At 33.9% G+C, this 18,893-nt stretch overlaps 1 pseudogene; it reads left to right on the top strand.

Moving 5' to 3' along the window:
• Positions 1–256: 256 nt before the first annotated feature.
• LOC116874583 lies at positions 257–428 on the top strand (annotated as a pseudogene).
• Positions 429–18,893: the final 18,465 nt, after the last annotated feature.

The raw sequence follows: 18,893 nt of genomic DNA, 5'->3' as shown, positions 1-18,893 counted from the left end.
ATGTTAAAATAACGTAGGAATTACCAAACATCATAGTATTTGCCAAACATTGAAAGGGTTGATAATTCCTTTACTTTATGTATAAACTTGTATTATTGGAAAAAGTATTAATTACTTTTAAATATGTTCATAAAATATATTGGAAAAGGGCTGCAAACAGTATAAGTCAGTGTGACTTGTGTGACTAATTTGTTTAAAATGTAAATGTAAATTATTTTGAATGTAATTATCTACTATGTTAAAACTACCAGTTACTAGCTTTGTGCAGTGGCAGTATCGTAGCCAATGAGGTTTATCCAAGGCGTGATTATTGCTAATTGATTATTGCTAATTGAAAACTACCAGTTACTGATTAGTATTCTTTATCAGTGCCGCTATAGTTAATGTGGATATCAAATTAATAACAAAAGCTGGGACTTGTGAATTGAGAAGGGAATAAGGTCAGTATAGATGACTTAGAAATAAAACTTCCAGTTTCATAAAGATGTTCTTAGCAATAAAAAGAAATAAATAGTATACTTTTAGTTGCTTAATTTCTTCAAATTACTTTTATTGTTAAAGTCTACACTTGAATCACCTTTGTTAATCAGATTCTTCCTTTAATCTTGAAAATAGACTTTTAAAAAATTCTATGATTTTTTTTTGTTGTTGTTCTGTTTTGTTTTCTATGATGTTGTTAACAGGAATTTTGAGGACTATGATGTCCATGAGTGTTCACACTTAGATCATTAAAAACCCTTCATTTCTTCCTAAATAATTTATTCTGATATTTAGTCTAGTGTATAAATTCTGCATTTATAAAAAGGAAACAGAAAATTGAGTCTGATATTAGGTCATTATGGTTAACACAACTCTATAAACCACATGTAAAATGAGAATTATATTCAGCAAAAAGGTATATATTTAATAAGGCAATCATAATTTAATATTTTACTATCTCAGAACATTTCATGAAGATGGTAATAAATGCTTCTAATATATTGATTTTATATTTTGGGAAATATTAATACTAAATGTTGGAAGAGAAAATATATTTGGCAATTCAAATGTACTGCTGCTGCCCTGTGAATTGATGACTTACTGAAAATCTTTGAAAAGAAATCTCAAAATGATGATTTTTTTTGCTTCCTTTAACACATCTCATGGTAGACATACTCAATAAGTATTTAGCTTATATTGCTGTTTTGCATTTTTGGTGGTGCTCATCTTTACCTAATAGAGCTATGCATTTAAGGAAAAAAAAAGTTTGTCATCCTAGATCTAAGGCATGTATGATACATATTCTTTAAAAAGTGCATTTTAAAAAATGACCAGCAACCTAAAATTATATATGCCTAGATATGATCCAAATTTTCAGTTAAAAGTTATATAATTTTATACCCTCTATGTGGTTCTAATATGTTTTATAGCTGTATGTTAGTGAACTAAGGCAGGGAAAACACACACACACTTATCCCCCAAACAAACAAACAAAAAAGACCATATAACAGTTTTCATAGTGTATCTCTTTTACTTCCTTAATACTTTAATATCAGAAAATTTATATGGGGAAGATGGCTAGCAAAGTATGTATAAGGTTTGGGAGTGTCTGAATAGTTCAAAATCTGTGAGAAAGTATGCTGTTGGCTTTTAAGATCTTGATGATCTAGGTTTTATCTCTTATTTATAATCTAGTTATTTTCATGGAGAAGATAAAATGATATAGAAGGAAACAATTATTACCCAAACATAAAATCTGAAGAAGCAGCTCAAAAGCAATAAAAGCATTTATAGGGATATACTTGATTCTTACTGAGTTATTTATTCCCGGCTTTATATGTCTGTCTGGACAGTATTTATTTTCATAGCTAAGTTAGATCACAGTGAAATGAGAATTTTAGAAATAACAATGAAATTCCATTGGTAAAATACTAATATGCAGTGTGATATGATATAGCATATCTTTGGCATTATAAATAATTTATTTTGGCTAGATACAGATATTATTTGAATTACACATGGAGTTGCTGTTAACATTGTAATTAATGTGGAAGATGCTGCTAGTCTCTTACATGAATTTGAGTACTTATAAAACTATGATCCATTATAGAATATGTGAGCTAGAAGCACACAATTTTCTTATTGATGTTTTCATTTCCTTATTTTATGGGAAGAATGGAGGAAGCATATGAATGGGAAGAGTTTTACAAAGAACAACTAGGTGTAATGATGGGATATAGAAGAATCTCTGCTTTAGAAGGAGAATATTAAATAATAGTGAATGTTATTTTGGATGTTTAGTGTGTAGTTCTTCCATTGGGTAGTAGATTGAACAACTTTCCAAAGTTTTGCTATAATTATGATTGTGTGACAATGAGCTGATTATTCTTTTTGTTATTGAAGCCCCTGGAAAAAAAAGAAAAGAAACTATCTGTGTTAGGTTTTAAATATACTTATTTTAAAAAACAACAAAAATAGCTAAGATTATTTCTTGGAAAACCCCACATCTTTTTCTCTACTGTCAGCAGAGAGGTTAGTTGATACAGAGTAGGAAGAGGCACGCACGCCATGTCCCATTATGCTTTTCTTTACCACACCACTTTAAGGACACGGAGGGAGAACTTTTACTTAGAGCCTGAGTTCCAACTATTAGTCAGACATTTAATAAAGGAAATTGCAAATGACTGAAGTAAAACTTACATGGAGAACAACTTTGAGGTACAAGAAGTCACGTGTGTGTCATCAGTGCAGAGGTTAACAAAGCATGTCCCCAAATGGCTTATCCAATGGGAAATTTTGAGCACTCTACTTTCCTGCTGGATTCCTATCAAAGAGCTCTCATTGACAACCTAGAGGAAACAAGTCAAATTCATTAACTGGTGATTGTGTAGGTTGTGAACATTATTTCTTACCATCTCTGTGGTGCGGTTGAACTTCTACATCCTTATACACAGTACTCTTCATTGGTTCTTGCTGTTTCATAAAAATAGCATTTCATCAATCTTTGCCTGGTTAACAACTGTTAATCCTTTAATATTTAGCTAGATAGTACATCCTATAGGATATCTTCTCTGACTCCCTACTAGGTGCTCCTCTCTATCATTTGCATAGAAATACAAATATAACATCATATTATAACTACCCATCCTGTAAATTGTTCTCTCCACTGGACTATGAATTGTATGAGATCAGGGACCACGTCTTTGTTTTTGGATTTCCATCATTCAGGAGAGTTCCTGGTCAATAACAGATTCTCAATAAAACCCTGGTGATGAATAAATAAATGAATGTCAATAAATGATTTACTTAGAGATACAAAATACAAATGATTATGATGGATTTTAGGAGGCTTTATTGAGAAGAGAGATTGAAATTTCACATGAAAAATCATTTTGAAAAATAATTTTTAAATTAGCAGGCTAGAGAAGATAAGAATCTAACATCTGTGGGATGGAGGAAGTATCTTCTTTTTAAATAATTTTTTGTTATAAATCGCTATTCTTGGTGTGAAGGAGTGATGGGATGAAGGTATAAAATCTTTGCTTTTTAAAAATTTTTTAAAAGATTTTATTTGTTTGACACAGAGAGAGAGTACAAGCAGGGGGAGGAGCAGGAAGAGAGAGAGGGAGAAACAGACTCCCCGCTGAGCAGGGAGCCCTATGTGAGGCCTGATACCAGCACCCTGAGATCATGACACATAACTGACTAAGTCACCCAGGCTCCCCTAAAACTTTGTTTTTATTATCCTCCAATTACTGTTTACTTCTTCATCCTTTTACCCAACTAGATCATAGTTTTCCCTATCACAGGGAAGGGAGGTCATAGCATCAATATAAAGTAGAACAGAAAAAGTTATAGATTTTATAATTATTGTTATTACTATGACTATTATTATTATCACAAAGTAGAGGATAAAGATCTCTCCTAGGACTTGTTCAAGAGATGAGAATAAGGTAAGGATTGCAAACAAACCATGTTTCAAGAAGAAACCTGTCCCACCACACAAACAAATTCCAATTTATGTAGGAATTATGTAGGAATTTGAAGGCAGGAGGGAAACCCAGGAAGCCAGCACATTGCTTGAGTTTTAAGTTCCCTGGTACCATGTAAGCAATGTTTGGCAGTCTACAAATGCACTCACCAGTTGGCATATATTTGCATTAGGTGACTAAATACAACTGCCAAGATTCCTGCAGCCTGGAGTGGTGTGGGAGAGAAACTACAGTTTCCAATGATCTGAGAAGTTAGCTGAGTTGGCAGGCTTGAAGGTCTTTCATAGTTGGGATGGAAAAAGCAGCCACGGATGGCAACACAATCAAGCCTGGGGACCAGAACAGATGGACAGAAAAGCTGATGCCAGCAAAGACTAGAGGTCAAAGGCTTCCTCCACAATTTGATGATGCTATAAGTATCTCAGCCCCTCCTCCTCTCTAGATACCAAATATCAAAACCTTTCCTGAGAAAAGAAGGTCAAGGGAACTGTTTGGCTTTAATTTGTAGCTGAAATGACTGTGGTTTGTCAGAAAGACTTTGTTATCCACCCTTAGCTGGGATGAGGGCTTCAGTTAGAGAATAATTTTTAAAGAGTTCAAAAGTTACACCTAAATTCTTGGTGTGAAAGTATTTCACTTGTTGTACCAAGATCAAGCTCTCTAAAAAAGAGGGGAAAATGAATTTGTAATTATTCCAAGTCAGGGCCCCATTACTCACACACAGAGCAGTACATTATTGCTGACAAACATATTTTCCCCATTTATGGCTGGGTAGATGGTAAGTACTCCTTATGTCAGCATATAAACTGGTATTACATCTCTCTCTTAAACACACACACCCACTCTCTCTTTTTCTCTCTCTTTCCCTATATAATATAGATATTTCTATTAAGCTGATGAAGAAACTTAAGATGTTATATAAGTTGATCAAATTCACATGTTAGATAAATGACAGAAATAGGATTAAATTCAGGGCTAACTCCCTTCAGAGATTTTGCTCTTCTCATTTATTGTTGTGAGCTGAAAGAATTGATATTTCTTTTTATATTTTTCCTCACTAACTGCCGGCAAATAATTATGAATCTTCTAGGGCTTTCTTAAAGAATATTAAATGTGAAAGAGCATTGATGGTTTAGGTAATCTGTTAATAGTAAACAATGATTTTCTGAAATATTTACTGAAGTCATGATATGGAATGAGAAATTATAACAATTTTAAATCTAGAGAAATAAGGCATTTCTTGTAAAATGTTTAGATTCAAGTTTTAAAACTATAATTATATATGAAGGTTAATGTTAGAACTATTAAAAATTCAAAGATTCAGCCATTTTGGTGGTCCAGATAGCATAGTATATAGAATCAGAAACTTTAATAAACAAATCACAGGATGAAATGAGAAGAAGTCCCAGAGGTGTGACTTATGACAGTATATGTGGTGGCTATTCTCACATTTCGTCTGCTTGATGCAACTCATTCCTGAACCTTGTCTTCCTGTCATAAGTCTTTCAAAGTTACTTTTTGGGTCTGCTAAATCTTGTGCTATTTTTAGCAAGTATTAACTCTTTAAGACTATAAAAAGAACATGTAAAGTCTTTATTTGCTGAATATTAAAAAATACTGTTAACAGTTATTTTTATTTTTAAGCATCTACAGCTTTTACAGTTCATATATGGTATTCATTATTGGGATTTTCAGTATCAACATATTGAGTAGAAATGGTCTTAGTTTTTAAACAAACTGTCCAATTTCCTTTTAAGCATGTAACTAGCACAAAGAAATTGATTCTCCTATTATAAAATTTCCCCGTGGCTTATTTCAGCATTACTTCTATATTTCTAATGATATAAAAGATATAGAAATCAGTGTTGTAGTATCTAACTTAATGTTAAGTTTGGTGTTGATTTCTTTGTTCCTTGAAGGGGAGGGCACTGTGTAAACATATATGTTCCTATTCTTTTCTTTCTGGTAATCATATTATAAAAGCTTAGTTCATTAATAGTGTGGACCCATCTTCTAAACCATCAGAAAATCAGAGCACACAGCCATTTCTCCTAATTATAGTCAAATTAAGGTCTATTCTACTCAAGACAGATGATTTTCCAAATATTTTTAATATCCTCTAGGTTTAGATGTTTCCTAAGTACTCATAAGTATATCTTATTTCAGTAATTTATTTTTTATTGCTCTTTGTGTATAATATTTAAAAATTATAATAATTCTAAAAGGTGAAAATATTAAATATTCATAATGACATTAGATAAATGAACAACAGATGTACTATTAACTGAATGTATAAAACTAAGGACAAGATCAATTAGTAAAGGTCCTATAGGAACACTCATAAAAGTTTTAATCTGACCCTTTGTCCAATTATTTTTTATATTCTGAAAAAATGGAAACAATCTCTTTTAAATTTTATAATACTCAGGGCCCACACTATATTTTTCATATGTTTTTAATACCAGTTATGTACATAAATTACATTTATAATGTAATTATTTCTTTACAATTGGTTATATTCCTCTGGTGACAAAAGCTTTAAAAGACTTCTTTAACTATGAAACTGATTTAATTGCATAAATGAATGGGAACATTCACATTCTGCAATCACACCAGTTTACTTTCACCTGAATGATTCTATTTATTAATATATTTGTGAAACAGTTATCAAAGTCAAACTATTTGACAAGAGAGAGCAAAGAGAAGAAAAAAGGTAACGAAAAATGGAGTAGGGACGCCTGGGTGGCTCAGTGGGTGAAAGCCTCTGCCTTCGGTTCAGGTCATGATCTCAGGGTCCTGGGATTGAGCTCCACGTTGGACTCTCTGCTCGGCAGGGAGCCTGCTTCCTCCTCTCTCTCTGCCTGCCTCTCTGCCTAGTTGTGATCTCTCTCTGTCAAATAAATAAATAAAATCTTTAAAAAAAAATGGAGTAAAGCCAGTGGGTTATCTTCAGAAAGTGGTTTGATTGCTTTGGGAGAGTTGTCAAAATTGGGAAGAGCCATTACAGCAAATTAAGACAGAATGCTGTGTAGGGATGAGTAAAGGTTTTGTGAAAAACAGTGAGGCTGGTAATAATTGATAGTGAAGTCCTCCATTACCATAAAATGATAGATTCCTTGGAGCTGCAAGCGAGAGCCGATAAAAAGAACCACAGGTTTTTGGAGGCTTGGTAATTGCCACAGAGAACTAAGATAACCTGTCAAGGGTAGGACTGGTGACAGTTTGGTTAGAATGTTTAATTATGAGCTTCAGGATGCATATAGAAACCTATGAAGCCAGAATTGTTTAAATATTCATAATTAACTGTAGTGGAATTAGCTTAAATACATATCAGTTTCTCTGCAATGTTATAAAAAATCTCAGATATTAAATATAAAACAAACATAAAAGTCGCATTACTTTGATACTAAATCATACATAATACAGTGTGGCATTTATTAACATTTCCAAACCTGTGCATTTTATCTTCTTTCCACATTAATTACACAGAGTTAATCAGTTTGTGCACAGGTAGTGATGATTTTTTTTTTGCTTCTAATCCATCAATAATTTTGAAGAAATTTAGATTAAAAATAAATAAGGTTCATAGACACACTGAAATATGAGAATCTGGTGAGGCGTTTTCACTATCTGACTGTTCAGGCTTTTTGCACAAGCCTGGAATATTTTGTTGTTTTTGTTTTTATACTATTTTAGTGTATCTTGTTTTCGTTTGTTAACAAATATTTATTGAGTTCCTGCTAGGCACCAGCCATAGAATATAGTACTTTAAAAAAGAGAGGTCGTATCTCTTCTCAAACTTAGATTTTGATTCTGTTTTAGGAACTCTAAAATTAATCACCCATAGCCTAAGATAGTTATAGTTCAAGCCATTTTGTTCCCATAGTAAAATATCCTAATTGTTATAGTTAGTAGCTTGCTTGTCCTTTTCACTAGAGTTATTCAAGCCCCATTAGGATTAGGTAACCCATTTCAGTTGCACCATTTTCCACCTGCTTTTATAGCCATAATGTATAGCCAATTCTTAATTCCTAACTCCAAGTCTTCATTATTTATTTCTCCATAATATGTGAGGGAGTGTCTTGATTTCAGTTATTTTGAGTATTGGTTCTAGGTTTATGCTAATTAACACAGCATACCATGATGAATGTAGTTAGTTAAGCCTGTAGATTGTCTATTAATGGCAACCATATCAATACATTTAACTCAATCAAAATTAATATTCACAAATATGCTCTAGTGTTTATTACTAAATATGTACATTTTGGGCGCCTGGGTGGCTCAGTTGGTTGAGCGACTGCCTTCAGCTCAGGTCATGATCCTGGAGTCCTGGGATCGAGTCCCGCATCGGGCTCCCAGCTTCATGGGGAGTCTGCTTCTCCTTCTGACCTTCTCCTTGCTCATGCTCTCTCAGATCTCACTGTCTCTCTAAAAAAAAAAAAAAAAAAAAGTACATTTCTATTTCTTTCAGTAGAGTCAAAGTAATTTACTTCTATTGAGGGGTGCCTAGGTAGCTCAGTTGGTTAAGCGTCTGCCTTCGGCTCAGATCATGAACCCAGTGTCCTTGAATCCAGCCAAGCATCAGGCTTCCTGCCTGGTGGGGAGCCTTCTTCTCCCTCTACTTCTTCTGCTGCTCCCCCTGATCGTGCTTGCACTTGCTAGCTCTCTCTCTCTCTCTTTGTCAAATAAATAAATAAATAAATAAATAAATAAATAAATAAAATCTTTAAAAAAATATCTATTGCGTTCATGAAGAAAGTATTTTTCTGTCATTTTTAATTAATACATTTTTACTTATATGGACAATGTTATTAGTATGATCACCTGTTTGTAACAGCTAGTGATTTTATCATCCAAGAATTTAAATGTACATTCATGACTACATTTGTTAATGTCTTATTAAACATCTGAGTTAACTTAAAGCTTCTTGAAAACAGCTCAGGATAATTTCTACTAAATTCGTTTAACTTTGAGAAATTCTAAAAACTGTGCATGAATAGTAATTTATTTCTATCTAGTCAAATAGGATTTGAATATGATACAATCTGGCCTACTTTTTAGTACGTGGAACTGTGAACAACTTCCAGAATGATAAATTTTAATTTTGAGCACCCTAGACAAATAATGAAAGTGTCAGGGCAGATTCATTTATTAGTGGATTCCTCTGCATCGAAGGATTGATTGAACTGTTTTGTTAAGCTATATTACTCTGTGAGGTTTTTTTGTGTGTGTGTTTTACTTTGTCATTCTTTATGGAGTGATTCTTCTTTGTGTTTTCATATTTTTAGTACAAGTTTTCTTTATCTATTTCATGCAGAATACTTTTCTGAAAAGGGTGTCTGAAATTTCTCGACTATTTTTTTTCTTTTATCACACCCAATTAGTGTTTTCTTTAAAATTTTAACACCGTATGAAGGAAATACACGATCAGGTAGGAAAATTTCCTTTGTTCATATAGCCATAAGGTTAACTTTTGTGTACGTACTATATAAAATTATTATATTTAATAATGTGAATTATTCACATTTCTTGCTTTCAACCTTGTCAAAATTTAATCTTTTCCTGCTTGCACTTTGGTTTCATGGTAAGTTTTAATCTTTTATAAAAACATTTAGATTTTTCAAAAATTTTCTTGCCTTGAGGTGGTTTGATTTGTCATTAAAGTGATTTGGAATTACTATATGTTGGACTTTATGAATAAGCATGCAGACATAATTATGCACTTAAATTTTGTCATTTCCTGCAGGAGTCCTATAAAATAGACTTATCAGCATTGTTGTTTATTCTACAGAACAGAGATTCAGGTAGGTTAATGACTTTTCTGAGACTTAACAAGGAAGAGGCAGAATTAGATTTGAACTCAGAATGTTCTGTGACAGCCAAGGAGGAATATTAATCTAGAAGTGTGAATAGAGAAGCATGCTGAGATCTTTAATTTATAGACCACAGAATCCCTGTGAAGAATGTTGACAGGCAGGCCACCAAGCTTTTGTGAGTTGTGTACTGCCAAAATTCCCCAGCCTGGCTGAAGAGGGATCTGGATCTGATTCAAAATAATGTGGTGGGTAGCCTCAGTCATTCAGACCTGAGTATAAAAAATAAAAACAAACAAACTTGAGTCCATAGTTTCAGAAATTTCTACAAGGTAGTTGATACCGTCCTGAAGCAGACTGCTGTGATTTTTACAGCTGCTAATCATAGGAGATCAGTTTCCATGGGAAAACTTTAGGCAGTCTGATTATCTGACCAAACAATTCATTTCCCTGCAAAAGGAGTGAGACTTCAATCTGTTTCCTTACCATTCCCAGCTACTACTGTCATGAGAATTCCTATTAGGCTGGGGTGCTGTTTTACAGATAATTTTATATGCTTTGAACTAACAGTCTTCTTGTCATGCATCCTGTCCATAGCCTGAACACTTGTGCTTATAGATCTAGGAGTAGATCTTTTTTTCTTTCTCTAGTTAGGTAAGAAATGTTATTTATTTGTTATTGCTACTCCATATATAGTATGTGTTATTGGTGATTACATTTAACACTGAGTTCATTGAATTCAGAAAGAGAAAAAGATAACATCTCAGTGGTACTTTGACTGTACTAGAGTAGAAATGGAAAAAAACAAAACCAAACCAAGAAATGGGCCCCTCCTCTGAATAAGAACACTGGACTACTAGAAAGAACCTTTTGAAGTGGCATAATGATACTTTCTCTATCTGATGAAAGCTTGTATGGTTTTGTATTACTACTTAAAAGAAAGTGGTGGTGATGTATTTATAATTGAATTGCAATGAGATTATATTAGGTGGGGAACATCTTTGATGCAAACGGGTATACATCCTTTCTGGTAACTGTAAGAGGTAATAGCTATGTTAAATAGCTTGATTGTGGATATCATTTCACAATATATGGGTATATCCAAATATCACATTGTATACCTTAAATATATATAATTTTTATTTGTTGCTCAAACTTCAATTAAGCTGGGGAAAAAAGTATAATATGTAGATGGTAGTCTTAGGCTGTTCAGGTTGCTATAATAAAACAGTACAGATTGTATTGTGTGGCTTATAAACAAAAAACATTTAGTTCTCACAGCTTTGGTGTTGGAAGTCAGAGCTCTGGGTGCCAGCCTGGTTATCTGAGGGGCTCTTTTCTGAGTCACAGACTTCTCATTTTATCCTTACAGGATGAAAAGGGCAAGGGACCTCTGTGAGGTTTCTTTTATAAAACACTAATCCCATTCAGGAAGGCTCCACCTTCCTTGCATAAGCACCTCCCAATGGCCATAATGTGCTATCACTTTGGGAATTAGAATTCTAACATGTGAATTTTGGGAGGGACACAAACACTGAGATCATAGCAATGGTGTCGTTTCATGAAGAAAATTAAAACAAGGAAAGAATATACTACCTCTACTTAGCACCATCATGCAAGCCCAATGTATGGTGCCCTAGCTGCTCTAGGTTTACCCGTATACATTCTCTGAGTAATTACCAAGTATGAGGGAACAATTATGGGATGGAGATATTAGTTTTAGTCATTCTTTTTTTCATACATATTTTTGTACCTTACACTATCATTATTTGAATTATCATAAGTGTGTTTTTGCCTCATGTAAATTAAATAACTTTGTTAATCTAGATTATGTAAGTGTATATGAAAAGTGTGTTTTAGAAGGCCATATTATAACAAATTAATAGTGATTAACCTTGGTTGAGAGACTATGGGTCATGTTTTGGCCAATTTTCATCCAAAGGTATATTATTTTCACTTTAATAATTGGAAAATTTATTAAAACTATTTTTTTTAAAGTTTTTATGTAGCATCATCATTATAATGATTATTGCAACAATAATTGTTTTTGATACTAAATGAGTTCATTTTCTTTCTCTTATTTAAGCCCTCAAAAGTAAGGTTAGAGAAGTCAAAATTAGAATAACAAAGACCTAGTATGTACAATATGTTTACAATAGAAAGAGGAATTAAATGTGTTTAATGTGAAGACTGACAGCATCATATTTTTATAAAAGAAAACCTGTAAGTTGCATGCAGGGTGGACCAAGGTGGGGAGAACCTGGAGTTAACTGTGGCACAGAAGGTGGAGACATGAGTGTAATTATAGAAGGAAGGAACTATTAGGGCTTATCTAACGAGGAAAGCTAAGGAGGCATTTTTGGAAATTGTGATAGCCCAAATTTCACTGAATTCACAATTTTCTGTAGAACTAATCTTATATTCCTTTTCAAGGGGGTTCCAGGTTGATAACTCCCAACAATCTGTGCACATTAAACCTATCTATCCTCTAAAAATTCCAAATGCTTTTATATAATCCTACCCCCGCATTGACTTTCTGGCATTTCTATGGTGGGTTTTCAGATTATATTTATTTTGCAGATTTTCTACAATAAACATACACTAATTCTTTAAAAAAATAAAATAAAATAAAATCTCAGAGTTAAAAAAAACAGTATATTTTTGCTTTGGGGACAACTTTGTATTTTCCGGATAGTGTGTCCTATTTTGCCCCCTTTATGGTTTTTAATCTAGCCATGTTCTTCATTTGAAATAATATAGAAACAATTTCCAAAAAATAAACACTAGATGCAAGGAAAAATTCTATTAATATAATTTTATTAGCGTTTGTTGAACAAGATGTTCTGTGGCATCTCTGTATCTGGTCAGTTTTGAAAAACGGTGGTTTGGGGTTGTATGCTCACATACATTTTTTACTTGACTGGTTAGCTATTTACTCTATGGCTTGTTGATGGCTTTTCTAATTGGAAGGAAAATATGTAGTTACTCACCACAACATAAAATATTGAAAAGTGACACAAGGAAAGCACTTTACAAGTCTCTTGGGAAAGAAAATTGCTTATCTATAATTGTTTTGTTCTCTGAAGAAATATATCATACTGCCATTTCCACATGAATTTTCTGGATATAGTATGACCCACTATTTTAATGTCAATGGAAACAAGCCCTTGTAAAGTTTCTCAGCCTTTTGAATGCTCTAGTTAACCTGAGGGACCTGTAAGCTATAATTTGTAGAGAGAGACAGCAGTATGATACGGAGGAGGTAGGGACTGATTTGTAAGTCAGGTCACAGTATGCAGATGACAAATTATGGACAGAAGCACTGGGAATAGGAAAAAGAAAAGTAAAAGTAAAATATGCACCCATCACCTCATATAAAAGCAGACAATATAAAGGGACACTGAAGAAATGAATGTCATAAAATTCTAAATAGACTGATATGTGGAGCCTTGGTGAGAAGCATAACTAATTGTTCATTCATTTCATGACTACTGGTTGCTCATCTAGAATGTGTCAGGCTCTTGTTCATCAATAAAGACACATTACTGAGCAGGGCAGATGTGGTTGCTGCATTTACATAGAACATACAACTAAATAAGCAGTTCTAATAATATATGTTGGAGAGAGCGAGGCTATACTTTGAGATCTGTACAAGGGCATCTCATCTCATTTTGGGAAGCCCTAGAAGAAATGAAATGTATGAAAAATAAATAAAGGGGTTTTGTACGCAGAAGGTTAAGAAAACTCCAGAAAGAGGGAACAATATATCGGAAGACCAAAGAGGCAAGAAACAGGGCTGAAGTGAATGGTATTCAGGATGGCTGAAATATGGCATGGGACAAGTCGGTGTTAAGAGTAGGGTGGGGTAGGCAGAATCCATAGTCTCTAATGGTTCATCTCCCCCTCTGATTCCCCCTCTTCATTTTTTCCTTCCTTCTCCTAATGTCCTCCATGCTATTCCTTATGGTCCACAAACAAGTGAAACCACATGATAATTGACTTTCTCTGCTTTACTTTTTTCACTCAACATAATTCCCTCCAGTTCCATCCATGTCGATGCAAATGATGGGTATTCATTGTTTCTGATGGCTGAGTAATATTCCATTGTATGTATAAACCTCATTTTCTTTATCCATTCATCTGTTGCAGTGTATCTCAGCTCCTTCCACAGTTTGGCTATTGTGGATGTTGCCACTATGAACATTGGGCTACATGTGCCCCCTTTTTGCTTTAAAACTTATTAACATTCTATGAAACACACTTCGACATTGACAACAAGACCTAGACAGGGTGACAGGGAGTGTCAGAAGATGGGACTACAGGAGAAGCTCTAGAGGTCAGTTCATAAAGGCCTTAGTTAGCCAGGCTGGTCTTTATGGGAGAACACACCTGATGTTTTCTTCTGGAAGAAAGGTTCTCTTAATGAGATACACCCAGCCTTACTTACTCTACTCTAAGGGGATTTTGTGGAACCACCTCTCTGAGAGGTAAACTTAGATAGATTTAAGTGGATTAAATTTGATTTAAATTAAATTAAATTACCTCTCTCTGAAAGGTAAACTTAGATAGATTTTATTACATACCTTCACCATTTCTCTTATTTTTTAAATTAAACTTAATTTTTTTTTCATTTCTGTAAAAACATTTAACATGAGATCTATTCTCTTAACAAAATTTTAAGTGCACAATACAGTATTGATAACTGCAGGGAAAACTATTGTTTCCTTAGAAGCTAATTATCTTACATAACAAACTTTGTTCCTGTTGAATAGCAACTCCCCATTTCTCCCTCTCCTCAGCCCCAGGCAACCACTATTGTTTTTATTGTTTTTATGCATTTGAGTATTTCAAATACCTCATGTAAGTTTTATCATGCAATATTTGTTGTTTTGTGACTGGCTTATTTCACTTAGCATAATGTCCTCAAGATTCATCCATATTGTTACATGTAGCAGGGTTTTATTTTAAAGGTTTAAATAGTACTTCACTGAATACATATATACACTACACTTTATCCATTCTTCTGCTGATGGATAATAGGTTGTTTTTACATATTGGCTATTGTTGATAATGTTGCTAAGAACATGACAATATGGATATCTCTTACAGATAGTATTTTAATTTCTTTTGATTGAAAACCAGAAGTAGAATTACTAGATCAAAAGATTCTCTTATTTTTAATTTTTTGATGACCTTCCATACTGTTTTCCATGGTGCCTACACTTTCTTACATTCCCACCAGCAGTATGTAATAGTTCTCATCACTGTACATCCTCACCATCTTTTTTATTTCTTGTTTTTATAATAGCATTCTAACAAGTGTGAGGTGATACCTCATTGAGGTTTTTTTTGCATTTCCCTGATAATTAGTGCTGTTGAGCAACTTTTCATATACCTATTGGGCATTTTTATGTCTTCACTGAAAACTATCCAAATATTTTCCACTTAAAAAATTATTTTTTGTGTTATTGAATTGAAGAAGTGCCTTATATATTACTCTTTATCAGATACATAGTTTGCAATATTTTCTCCCATTCTGTAGGTTGCGTTTTTATTTTGTTGATATTCCTTTGCTCTGCAAAAGCTTTTTAGTTTGATATAGTCCCATTTATCAGTTTTTGCTTTTGGTGTCACATACAAGAAATCATTGCCAAGACTAATTTCTGGCATTAAGACAGACATATAAACTAATAGAACAGAATAGAGAGTCCCAAATAAAATCACACATATACAGTCAACTGATCTCAGAGAAGGGAGCCATGAGTATGGAGAAAGGACAGTGTCTTCAACAAATGGTGGTGGGAAAACTGGATATTCACATGCAAATGAATGAAATTGTACACTTACCTTAAAACATACACAAAAATCAACTCAAAATGGATTAAAGACTTAGAGATAAGACATGAAACTGTAAAACTCCTAAAAGAAACCATTCCTTCTCTCCAGGTGTGCTGCTAGCTGGGTACACCTTTTCCAGATGGGAAGAATTGCTTTGGTTCAGCACTGCCTGGGGCTGGGAGGGCAATTTTCCTGATTATGGTATTCAGTATTAAGGCATACTTGATTGTAAGTTTAAACCATATTTCCATCATAGTTTCATCAGTAATAAAGGAGATGTTTTAGTTATCTATCTCATCCTGTTATTTCTCAATATCTTCATAAATTGGCAGGTAAGGAGGTGATATTTATTGTCCTCTAAGAGATCCAGACATTAAAGAATTTGGTCTTTATCTGATAGATAATGGGAGCCACGAAAGTGTTTCACTAGTTAATACCATAGTCAATTTGCATTTGGCATTTTTAGTGACAATGTAGAAGTGGGGGCACAAACAAAAGCTGAGAAACCAATTAAAAAGGACAGCACAGATCCAGGCAAGAAATGGTCAGATCTTAAATGACACCAATGACAATGTTAATATCAATAAGAGGATATAAACATGAATTATATATAGGGGGTTGAATCAATAGAACTAGGAGACTGAATAGATGGGTGATGCAAGAGAGAAAAAGTTGAGGACAATTCCTAGATTTCTGAATGAAGGTGAATTACATTTGGTTTGGTGGAAATGTAAAACTCTATTTCCAGCATACTGAGCTGGACATGCTTTAGGAACATTCAAGTAGACTTGTCTAGTTACTTTTTGTATATATATTTATCTGAAGTTCAGAGACAGTTCTTTTAGTCTAGAACCACACACACAGTAGCTGTTCACTTATTGGTGGTACTTGGAGTCATAGTGTCAGTTACTCTCTGGGAGAGCGTGTGGATAGTAATCCTACCAAGTGTCAAAACTTACCACTTACTATGTGCCCACTGTGTACCAGCCCTATGTTAAACACTTTTGCACAATGGCCTTTTTTAATCATCAAGGGAACTCTCTAAGGTAAAGCCTGGTACTCTCATTTTTTAAAGAAACTGAAGTTTTCATTCGATTTGATGACTAAGAATTAATTTGTTTTGTTCATAAGTATTTCCATGTTTTATTTTTATTTTTAAAAGATTTTATTTATTTTTTGAGAAAGAGAGAGGGAAAGAGCACCAAGAGGGGAGGGTCAGACTCCTCTCCGAGTGGAAGCCTGATGTGGCTTGATCCTGGGACCCTGTGATCATGACCTGAGCTGAAGGCAGACACTTAACCAACTGAGCCATCCAGGCTCCCCCCCATATTTTAAATGTATCTGATAAAATGTACTTGTAATCAGACACATGCACAGATATGTCTTTGTGGTTTGCTATTTCAATTATTTTTGCAGGATATATATTCAAAGTATGGTGCTGTGTAATACCCTTTGACAAATTTAAAGATTGATTGATTGATTTTTAGAGAGAGAGAGCAAGGGCGAAGGGCAGAGGGAGAGGGAGAAAGAGAATCCTCAAGCAGACTCCCCACTGAGCTTGGAGCCTGACACAGGGCTTGATCCCAGGACCCTGGAATCATGACCTGAGTGGAAATCCAGAGTCCACCACTTAACCAACTGAGCCACCCAGGTGCCCCTTCTGACAAATTTAATTTCAATCAGGTCTGGGATTTTAGTCTACTACGGAAATAAAGGACAAAGGATCATGTTGCTCTCATTCTATTTTTTGTTTCTCCCATAAAAGTTCAGTTCAGAAGCATAGTGTACTATAGCAGTTATTAGTCAGAAACTCAGTTCCTTGCTGGAATTCTAGCAGAAATTAAGATGAAAAATGAAAAGTATGGCTTATTTTTCTCTATGTATTTGGGGAAGAGAAGCTGTCCAAGATCTAGAATTTGATGAAAGTAGAGTTTTTTGGAGTAAGGCACAGAGCTAAATGAGCCTGTGACTCCTTGCATAGAGAGTGTTATTAGGAGACTAAAGCTAGGGCAACTGTCTGTATGCATGAGCTTTAACGGCAGATGTACCAGCAGATGAACATTATCTTAATAAATAGTTTTCTCCAAAAAGCAAGTTAATGTTGCAGATTTATCAGCAATTGTTTATGCACCATTTGATTTCTGAGATTTAAAGTTGATTAACAGTACTATTTCTTTTCTAATCAGCTTTTTAATCATTGGTCTATCTGGCTGATTTTGAATAATTTATGTAATAAGATTATGCGTATGTCTGTGCTGATAAATCTGAAAATAATAGAAAATAATATTATTATAGTAAATATTGAGCATACACAGTGCAAAACAACACAAAGAAAAATCTTAACACCAATGGCTGACTTGATAACTGTTGGATTTGCAGAATGCAGACCAAAAGTCATCATCTTGGCCAAAATTAAGGAATATAGTGGTACTCCCACATTATAATTGTCCTTGTTACTTGGGAATCATTGACAACTGCCCACATATAGAAACACATTTGATCTTCTTTTGTATTTAAAAGACTGCAGCAGACTGTGTTTTGGCCAACATAAAAAAAAAAAAAATAACGTTCTTCTCTTGCCCTTCCCCAGCTCCTTTTTGAAGTGCCTATACACAGGGGGGTTTGCCTGGAGCGTTGAATGGAACTCAGGGCTACTTTTCCTGCCAAACAAGCTCAGGAAGGGCAAAGGGATCTCATAATCCTGAAGGCTTGGTTGTGAGTTTGGAGTATAAATCAATATAATAATTATAATTATAATATAATCAATATAATAATTGATATATTTTCATTCCTAGCATATTTGCTTATTTTTCCTTTTACTGTGCAAAGCAACTTATTTGATTTTTGAGATGCAAAAAAAATGTTTGGCTAGGGTAAATAGATTTCTTATTTGATATATCTCATAATGTTGGAGTAAAGCAAAAGGAGGCCATATATTCTTCTTGTCAATAGCTTAGGCTTTGGAGTCAAGCAAACAAATTAAGGATTCACTAATTGCTTTAGATGACTATGAGCACATTACTAAATTTATGATACTTCTTTGGTGTTTTGTTTTTTAATCTATAAATTTGGGTTAATGATGCTTATATCATAGGCTTTTATACAAAATGTAATGAGTTATTGTATATAAAAGTACTTAGGATAGTGTCTGATCCTTAGAAGGTTCTCAATAAACAGGGTCTGCCTATATTATTACTAATTTGACCTTAGAATTGATCGCTTTCGAGTCAAACTGCCTGGCATAAAAATCTCCATCCGCTCCACCACACCA

This window comes from Lontra canadensis, unplaced genomic scaffold (genome assembly GCF_010015895.1).
Source record: "Lontra canadensis isolate GAN:19392208 unplaced genomic scaffold, GSC_riverotter_1.0 scaffold37, whole genome shotgun sequence".
Classification (NCBI taxonomy): domain Eukaryota; kingdom Metazoa; phylum Chordata; class Mammalia; order Carnivora; family Mustelidae; genus Lontra; species Lontra canadensis.
Note: the sequence above shows the minus strand (reverse complement) of the source record. Positions and strands in the feature narration are given on the sequence as shown.